Source organism: Phalacrocorax carbo, chromosome 7 (assembly GCF_963921805.1).
Source record: "Phalacrocorax carbo chromosome 7, bPhaCar2.1, whole genome shotgun sequence".
NCBI classification, from domain to species: Eukaryota; Metazoa; Chordata; class Aves; order Suliformes; family Phalacrocoracidae; genus Phalacrocorax; species Phalacrocorax carbo.
The window spans coordinates 45,592,041-45,602,258 of NC_087519.1; the positions used below are offsets into that span (position 1 = coordinate 45,592,041).

Here is a 10,218-nt window from a genome sequence, read left to right on the forward strand (position 1 = left end):
CTGTTGTCATTAAGACCACCCGCAGCACATCACCTCCCCTAGGATAGCTTGTCATTTGTATTGCCTTCCTCTCCCTTGCACTCCATTTCTGCTGTGTTTTTTATTGAATGCCTCGGCCGTAATGGAATTATTACTTAGGGTGAGGATTAACTGATTTGTCACAGTGGGTTTATAATAATAGTTATTCCTTTCAACTTAGTATAAACATCTTTACAGTGCTTAAGTGCCTCAGGGGGGATGCCTCTTGTCTGCAGCCGAAGCTTGCTACCAGGCTTGCCTCCGCAGTCAGCTGGGACCGGGGTGTCCCCATTTTAGAGACCGTCCGGAGGTGGAGGAGGAATCACTCTCTAGAGATGTGATAGGCAATAGAGACCAGAGAAATAGCTACACTAGATGGGCCGTTGAGTAAGAAAAATTACCTGGGGAACATAAGGCCCAGATTTCTAGGGATGTTTAGGTGCCGGTCAGATACTGCTTGGGCTCCTGGGTTTTACAGGGCAGCGGCAGCTGGGCCTGGGAAGAGAGAGGAGCCCAGGGCTGCTGGGCAGTGCTGACACAGCACTTTGTGAGGAGCCGCCTCCCAGGGTCTGCGCTCTGGGGTCTGGAAACCGTCCCCCAGGTTCTGATCTCACGCCTGAGGGCTCAGGAACAGTGGGAGGCCAGTGTACTGTGCGCTTTTATGGCTGCAGAATTCATTTGTAAACTGAACGTCCTGCTGCAAGAACGTGACTGAAGGGAAATCCCGCAGGGGTTTGGGTGCAAGCTTCCCCAGTGCTCAGTGGCAGATTTCCCTGTTGCAAATGCAAAGTTCGGGCTGATGTGGTACCAGCAAGAAGTTGTGATTGTTTTGAAAGTGCTTTATCTTTTTTCCTTTCTAGATCATAACTAAAGAGAAAAGGACAGTGTGTTTGGGTTGAGAAGAGGACAAGTTCATTAGCCATAATGTATATACCGTCAAGCAACACTCGGAAACGCCCTCAGCAGTAAGACATCCACACATTGCATGTTAACAAGATGAAACAAGAACTTGGAAATCCACTGCACACTGTTGCCTATATACTTTGTACATTTAATTGATATTTGTGCTGAGGTGATCTTATTGTCTAAAAACTACAACATTGTCTATCTTTTCTAGCACAGCGGTATGCATATGGCTTTGAGTATGCATACATAGTCTATTTCTTGCATAATCATGTACGTCACCTTGAAAAGACAGACGATGGTGTAACCATAAATCTATTATGTATTGGTACGTCTGTAGACCAAGATATAATTTTTTAAAGTAAGTTTATTTCTTTCAAGGTTTACAAATAACAAAGGTGCACCTTGTATTTAAAATTGCCATTATAGATGAGAGCGTGCATGCACAGTAATTTTTGTTTAAGAGTAATATTTTTAATGTAAGATTAGATTGTAAGAAGTGGTAAGAGAGGTATCTGACAGAGATGAATGTGCCAAGCAAAACCACAACTGTGTATATTTTAAAGCACATCAATGGCTTTAAATACCATGTTGTTAAGGATTCTCATGAAGTGCCATAGACTGTACATCCGATTAGAGTATTATTTCTGCAGTGTTATTTTCAGAACCACATTTTCGCTTACTTTATTAGTACTAATCAGTCAAAGGGCACCGTTCTGTTTCAAACCAAAGCTGTCTCAGAAATGGCCAACTATTCCTTACAGTAACAATAGACAGCACAAGAAAGATACTCTAGCCGTACAAATTAACCCATACTGGACATATATATAGAATATTTTAAGGCATTGTAGTGTAATATTTATGCATATTTTAATGTATAACATGATAAACGAAAGGGAAAAGCCATTTCTGAGACACAGTAACAAATGTTTGAGGAACTTCTTTTGCTTCTATTTATAGCCTCTGTCGAAAGTCAAAAGGACTATAAATGTTTTGCAGAGAATGGGTTTCACTTTTACTTCATCAAAGTCACGCTTTACATGGTGACTCTAAACAAAGACGAAAGAAGCACTGACATCAGATGCATGACAAACCAAAATATGAAAAAATGGAGATGTTAATTAGCGTAGAAATTGGGTGGGTTAAATACTTGGGTGAGTTTTATATGTGATTTTTTTTGTTCAGATTAACTGCTTATAGCCTTAGAAAGCCTTTACAAAATAAAATAAAATAAAAAAAAAAAAAACACAAAAAAATAGATGTGCATTCAAGTTTTAAGAATGGATTCATCCAAAGGAATTCCTTTTTGTGGTTTGGATGTTGCAGCTAGTAAAGGATATTTTTGCTCTGTTCAGCAAAGTGCTGAAGTGGGGGCCAGGTCACTGGTAGCGTAGCGTGGAGTGGAAGAAGCGCGAGTTCGGTTGTAGAACTCTCCATACTTCCAAGTTTACTGCGAGTTTTTATGCTTGAGAGAGATGCTTTATAGTATAAGAATGATGTGTTGAATTTACTGATTGTACTGTACATCTATTAAAGCCTTAGATTATTACATTACGGGTTAAAACCCATACCAATGTAATTTCAATCGTGTTAAGAAAGTATAGGTGACTTCACATGTTATTGTAGTTACTTAACATTATAGAATATTACTTTTTTTCTTGTTAAAAGTGTAGTTTTTATTTCTTACGTTTATTAGATTGTTTTCATTTTCTATTACCAGTTGAATACCATTTCAGTTTATAGAATTTTGTTTTATTAGAGTTTACTGATGACTTTTTCAAAATACAAAAAAAGTAGTTTTCTTCAGAAAAAAGTAGTATTCTTCATAACATACTCAGTTTTGAATTTACATGTAGTGTCATATGAGTATTCGTATTGTTAACTAAATGATTTATATTTTACTGATTTAATATTACAATGTAAGAATGTCAGTCATTGTTAGTTCTTGTCTAGTTTTTTCATTAAAAGAACAAAGATCTTTTATATGGATATCTTATAATTATATAATCATTGCTAAGTAAGAGGTTAAGTTGTTGCTATCGCAACAATCCTGGCAGACAATTGAGTAATATTTTGATGATTTATTTTGTTTGTAATTAGTTGTTATGAGAAAATCTAGTTCCTAGATATTAGAATAAAATTTATTTTCTACTGTATCCATTTCAAATGTTAAAATATTGTTTAAATATTTTTTGAAATCCCTGAATATCAGGCCTTGTTATAAATAAGCTGCATAATCAATAGATCAAGGGACTTTTTGTTGATAATCCAAATACTCAAAGTTTACGTAACAAGAATTATAGCGTGTGTGTGCAAACTCTTGAGGGTTGATTATGCTGCAGTTTAGCATGTGGGAACGTATAGAGAGAAGGTTGACTTTTTGCACTTCTGTATATAGTCAAAAAAGAGAGAAACCTGTATAATAGTAAGATCTTATTTTGAATAAAAATGTCTATAATTACAAGGAGTTTTGTTAAGGCTAATAAAATGACAGGCTGAACAAAATTGCTTGCAAAAGTGGCACAGAGTTAGCACTCCATACCCCTTCAAAAAAGTTGCTTTGCTTTACGTGGACAGCTTGTAGTTTGCCAGGATTTTTTCAGCTGGAAAGATATGCCATCCTTCCAAGATCTCATGACTGACAAAAGCTCCACTGGTTCAAATCTGCCTGAAAATCATTAATACAGAAAAAAAAAAAAAGAAAAAAAAAAAAAGAAAAAAAGCAGGTACTTCAGACCATCAAGGTGAAATCATGGATCAAATATTCCGTACATTATTCAAAAACTACTGCATGTTTAAAGTATCAAAAAATATATTAAAGATATATGCTATTCAAACCAGTTTCTGACAATTTCAGTGGTTTATTGTTCACAAAAAAAGATTCTTCAAAACAAATACTGACTTTCACAAAAGAGTTAAATCATGAACAGGCAAACCAAACAGCACACCGTAGCTGTAGTTGTTATGTGATTATTTTTAATTGCTGTAGTGGTCCTGTTCTTTTAGCAGGTGAAAAAAAACCCTGGGAAATTTTACCATTTTAATGGAAAGCGTTCAAGAAACCTTGTCATTGTATATGCCAAAGCTGGAAAGAAGACGTGATTAGGCCTTTACTTTTATCTGATCTCTCCAGTACTCACACTGAATAATTAATGAAGTTGCACTTATTTGCAACCCCGCAACTTTCATCTGCTGAAAGGACAGATGTGCTTGGTTTTACTATTATGTAATCACAGACTTACTTTTTGCTTGTAGTTGCTCCAAATTATGTACTCTGTCCTGGGCTGCAATTTGTTTTTATGCTTATTTTATTATTACTGCTATAGTTGACCTTGCTGTATGGAAAAAATAAAGTGAAATTGCCCTAATAAAAACTCTCTTTCTTAATTATGTTTTTCTATATCAGCTTGAAAATCACACCGCTTCCTTGTGTACACATTTTTTCATTTTACCTGCATGTTTGTTTGGCTGAAGAGTTATAATTTATTTGGGGGGAAAAAGCCTATATGCTGCTATTGGGGTTTTCTCTTCACCCGTGCATAGTACATTAAATATACAGGATATATATTAAGAATTGTAAGTATACGTGATATTATTGTTAAATCCAGAGGACAAATATGAAGGATACCATAGATCCAGACCGAGCTGTTATTACCCTCTTGTGGCAGTACTTCCAAGATGCAGGTAAAAGAAGGGGACCCTCAACATCTGCCCGCCCCCGGTTTTAGTGCCCACAGCGGCAAATGGGGGTGCAGCGAGGCGGCGCCTGACGTTAGAGGGAGCCCCATTTCCACGTGTCGCTGCTGCTTGATTAGTCTCGCACAAACCACTCTGATAATCAAAATTACTGACCAAAAAATCACAGGCTTAATTTGGAAACACATCAGAACACTTGTTTTCCACAAGGATTTCGGGTGTCTCGGGTGTTCGGTGGTGCAGCCTGAGGGACCTCACGGAGGAGCTCACATTTCAGAGGCCGGTTTTATTGACTTCGTTTCTCAGCTCAGCACATCGGGACGCCTCAGTCCCATGGGCTGAACACCCAGCGCATTTGCACTGCGTTTGCATCGATACTTGCGACGGCACCAGCATTTTAATTTATCGTTACATTTAGCCACCGAGCTAAAAAATAATGTGTCAAGCGGCACGAATGTTCTAAATTAGCAAAAATAACATGAATTTATTTTCTCTCTGTCCAGTGAAAGCGGCCACAGGGGTTCCCGTGGTTAATCAGACAGCTCCGACAGCTGCTATCGGTTAGCACACCCACTATTGAATTCAGGCAGGAGGCTGCTCGGCGGCACTGCCCCTGGGTCGCCAGCCCCGCGGGACGTCGGTGTCACGCAGGACCCTCCGCCGCAGCCGGTCGGGTCTGTCCCGTCGCACCCGGGCGGTGCTGGAGGGGCTCAGGCCGCAGCCGCTGGTAAGCAGGTACCGAGCAGCAGCTCTGCCCGCAGCGGGGCTCTTGCTGGAGAGCTGAGAACATAAAACCACTCAGATGCTGAGGAAAGCCACGAGAAGGAGCTCCTGCCAAAGCGGCGCTTGCTGCCTGCGGCCCAGGAAGCCCGCGGCCGTGGCACCTCGCCAGCTGGGGCTGGGATGGTAACAACGGCAGGAGCAGTAATAACTCTTAACAGTTGTTAAAACCAAATAAAAGAATTTTGTTCAAAGGGATCCATGTATGTCTGCAGCTGAGGTGCTTTCTGAAACGAGGAAAGGATTCTCGGCCTTTGGGGAAGGAGGAGCAGAAACCTGAAAAGGAGTTTTAATTGCCTTTGCGTGATTTGTGATGAGAACAGGGAATGGCATCAGGAAGAAGGAAACAATAATTCTGAGGGTCTTTTTGCATCCACATGTTAGTTGTAATTAAAAAAAAAAAGCCTATTTCCTGCCCAAACAGCTGATCACACCACTTTCTGTGGTCCTGGCAGTAGTATCATGTGATGCCTCAGTGCCTCATGCTGGCTGCCAGCACCGCCTTGGCGCTGGGAGGGGTGCTGGTCCGGCATGGCTCTGCCCTCCGGCAGTGCCCACGGACATGTCAGCGAGGCGTGGGGCCAGGGAGAGCGACACGGCCAGCCTGCACCCCCACCGTGCCACCGCGCTGTGCCATGGGGTGCAGTGACCCATCACGGCATCGGCTCCTGCAGCCCCCGAGCCGCTGGGAAAGCAGGTTTGGAGAACTGCACAGGTGCCTGTGTTGTTGCTGAGTGGCCCCGGGGGATGGGTGAGGGTGGGCATGATCAGGACCAGCTGGTGGTAAAGGGCTGGAGGCAGCAGGGAGGGAGCTGGAGGCTTCTGGTTGTGTAGGTAGGAGCTGGTGGCTGGGGTGGGCATGGCTTGGGGTCCCTGGGGGGAGATCCTCCAGGAGACAGCTCGCCTGCAGCGTCAGGAAGATGCCAGCACTGAGGGAGACCTTGCCCTGGTGCTTGCACAGCACTGGCTGAGGTTTCCCTGCCAGGTCAGCCTGGCCAAGGTTCAGCCCAACTCACCTGGTTTCTGGCTAAAGGTGCAGAACAGTGGTGGGGCTGCAGTGCTGTGAGATTCCCCTTGGGTTTATGCCTCTGTCGTGGCTCTGAATGATGAAAGTGCAGGGTGGTAACGGGCCCTTGATGCTGCGGCATGAGTGCACCCCCCTCAAAATGCTTTCCAGCTTACTGCTGTGAGGAGCTGTCGGGTGTCGGAAAGGCACAGCTGAAATGCCCCAAAGCAGCTCACGTGCAGCTGCTTTGACTGGTATTTCTCACTGCATGTTGCCGGCTGGTGGTGCGGGGAAGCCCCAGGGGGGTGGGATGGCTGATGAGAGCAACGGTAGCTGATGAGAGTAACGGTACCTGATGGTGCTTTGTGGTGCTTCTGCAAAAGCTCCATCTGGTGAAGGAGCCGTGCCGTGTGCCGGAGGAGACCTGAGCACCGCAGCGTTTGCAGCGGGGTGTGCCCTGCGCTGGGTGCCCACTGCCTGCAGCCCCCGGGGCTGGCGGGGGGTGGAAAAGTCTCTCTTGTTTATATAGACTCAAGGAACAAACTGAGAGCAGGTAAGAAGTCCGTGCAATGTTTTTCATGGAGCGTGCCAGCAATACAGCCGTCAGCGTCCATCACATACGCATTCTCCTTACCTAAAAATAGCCACTTTGGAGTCTTTTACCCATCACAAGAATTTAGCAAGCTTGTTGCGCATATATTGGCAATTACCTGGCACTAACAGGGAAACATTCCATTAAATAACAGCAAAAGAAGTGTGGCAGTTATGGGATGGGAAAAGACAAGTTGTGCTCTTCTGAGAGCAAACAGCATGTGGCACAGCACTGCATGTTCAGTCCCCTTTGGGGTGATGGGAGCAGGGTCCCTCCGTGGCAGGCATCCTGCGAGAGGTGGGATGGGGGTGCCATTGGCATAGTGCGGGCCCCTGGCTTTGGGGGTGGAGAGAGCAAAACTGCTTTGACCATTTTCACGTGCCCTCAGCTACAAGGTACTGCAGTGGTGGGAGGCACTTGTGGCACTTCCCGAGGATGGGGGATGTATCTGAGCGCTCAGGAGAGCGAGCACACCCTGTCCTCCAGGCTGGGGGAACAGGAACGAAACTGCAGGGCTGAGCACCCAAGCCGTGGGGTGCTGGTGAGATGCCCGGATGGTCTTGGCCAGGAAAGAGGTGGGATGCTCACGCTGGAAAGCAGCATCTGCACCACAGAAAACATACAGTTTTAAGGGAGCTGGTTTTTCTCTGCTCTACCTTCCATGCTGTTATTAATCCCAGGCCATTCTTGCCTTGATGTGCTGGTTATCCAGCCCTGGCTGTATACAGAGCACACGGTGTTTGGGGCTATACTCCCTGCGGGGAGCGCAGCACGCTGCATAGGGCCGGGCTCACCGCCCCAGGAGCAGCTTTGCAGCTGGGCTGGCATGGCTGTGGCTGCCTCCTGGCAGGGCACTCTGCAGGAGTATTGCAAAACACTGTTTAAGAAAAACAAAACAAACCTTTCTGTAAAGCAGTGCTGCTAATTGCCTTTTCTACCCACATCTCTTTTCTCTCCTAAATGCATACCTCTGGTCCGGGAAAAGGTCAGCAGTGGAAGTTGCTGCTTTCTACCTTCCTCTCAAGTACAGCTGGTTTTTTGAAGCCCTAAGCCACACTTTATACAAAATGAACTGTTTATCATATTGTTGGCATTAGTAGGGTGCAGTGTCACGGGGGAAACTCCTGCGGCAACAAGCTGACCTCTGCTGAGTGGGCAAGTCTCATCTGAGCTGCTTGTCTTGGTAAGGCTAAAAACAGACTTCTGTGTCCTGCTGATAGCTCACTTGCTGCGGGTCAGGAACCACAGCTTGCCATCAGCACACAGAAAGTCACCCCGAGCACCAGACAGTGTAGCAGCACCCACACTGTCCCCCCTGTGCAGCACCATCACCCGTGGTGGGCAGGAGCTGGGGCCAAGCACCTTGTTTGGATGATTCCAGAGATTTCTCTAGGGCATTTGGCTGAGGGGGGACCCAGCCAGGGGGTGACCTGGTCCACAAGCCCATCACAGGCAGCAGCTTGGGTGGAAATAGGCCTGAGCTCTGGCAGCGCCGTGAACCTGGGCAGGAGGTGATGGGCAACCACCCACCTGTGCTTTGTCCTTTCTGTTTGCTGCGTGCTCGGCATCTCTGGCCTTCTGCGCTTCCGCTGCAGCATGCGCTGCGGGCCGGTTACCGCTTCCCATGGGGCTGTCACGACCATACCATGTGTCCTGCAGCAAAACTGATCTGGTGGTGAAATAACGCCTTTACTTAAAATGCCATCTTTGTAATTAGTACATATGCACATGCTAAATGGATCGGTCTCTCTCTGGTGTCTGCCTGGGTTCGCCGCGGCACTGCCGGGGAAGATGGGCTGCTCCCAGGCTGGGCTGGAGGAGCAGCTGGTGAATGACAGCCGGTGCAGTGTCCGGTGCATTCCTGGCAGTGCCAGTAATCGCAGCCCACCTCGCAGCATGTTACCTGCATGTGGGGTTTGGGACGGGAGGGATGTAGGAGTCACCAACACCTGATGGTGAAGGGGTCTGTGACGGTGGTCACAGGGCCTGCAGCATGGGCAGCCATAAGCAAAGGGAGAAAATATATCCAGTGTGTCATTTTACCCAGCCTCTGACAGCTGCTGCTGGCTCCAGCTCCTTCCTCTGTTCATAATTTCTAGTGCAAAAAGGAAAATGATGTGGAAAAGATCGTTACTGCATGAAACCCAGTTCTGAACATCTGTGCTGAATTGAAAATTTAATCCTAAAATAGTCACACAGCTACAGAATGAAAAGGAGCAACTTATGGAAGAGAGCTTGAGGGAATTAACAAGAATCTAACTTGCCCCATAAAATTGCTCTGGGGGTATGAGAGTGTCTATCAGCATTCCTTCCTGACTTCACTTACTGCTGCATTGCTGTTTTAATTTCTCCCAACGCCAGCTATTAGTCACTTTAACTGTGTCGATTCTCTGAAACAGCTCCATGCTGTTTGGAGAACATGCATCGCTAAAGTGTGGTGCAAGCACTGGGTCCATGTTGCCCTCTTATGTGTTTTATTTGTAACACAAAATCAGTTTGCCAGGAGATCCCTTGGGCACAAACTGCCTTGCCATGAAAGCTGGTCAGAGAGTGGAGTTTTACCGATGTCCGTCGGTAAAACACTGTGACCCCGGTAAGCTGCAATTTGTTTGCAAAATCCCCTTTGGTTCAGAAACCCCTTTGCATTTGGTTCACTGGGCTCTGCCAGAGCTGCAGAGGCCATGGCCAAGTTAAACCAGAAAGTGTCGTGTGTGCGGGCTGCCTGGCCGGCGGGAGCCCCAGTCCTCCCTGCAGTGCTGCGGAGGGGGTTAAGCAAATACAAACACACCGCAGAGGTGTTTTCCCCTGCTGGTGCATTCACTGCGGTAGCTGGGACGGCTGCTGCTCTTTTAGGGAGGCTGGAATATTGAAAATCAGGTTTATTGGTTACATTGAAATTCGTTTGTGCAGTGTGGAACAAGGAATACGCATTCTCCTTACCCTCACTACCTCTTCAGTTGGTGCTTGGTTCTCTGAGTTGCTATAATGGAGTTTCAATTCAGTCTGCAATTAAATTATCTCTGTTCATCTTTTCATGCAGCTTGGAGCAGCCTGTTCCCAGAGCCCTGTGCTCTCGACACCGCCGTATGTCAGCGGCACTTTACAGGGGCGCATGGGCGAGTGTCTGCTCACCTTTAGTCTTGAGCTATGACTCAGAATAAAAGGTGATTGCAGCCGAAGATGCTGGCTCAGCAGCTGCCGGAGCCCGTGTCGGTGCTGGCCC

General features: G+C 46.0%; 1 protein-coding gene across 21 annotated transcripts in view; it reads left to right on the forward strand.

The window, feature by feature from the left end:
- The window catches only part of MBNL1 (muscleblind like splicing regulator 1), a 111,700-nt gene extending 107,405 nt beyond the window's left edge, over positions 1–4,295 (forward strand). For all 21 annotated transcript variants that reach the window (XM_064457827.1, XM_064457813.1, XM_064457807.1 and 18 more), the window contains one exon: positions 879–4,295. The gene's annotated coding sequence lies outside the window, so the exon portion shown is untranslated. The remainder of the gene's footprint in view (positions 1–878) is intronic.
- The last annotated feature ends 5,923 nt before the right edge of the window (positions 4,296–10,218 follow it).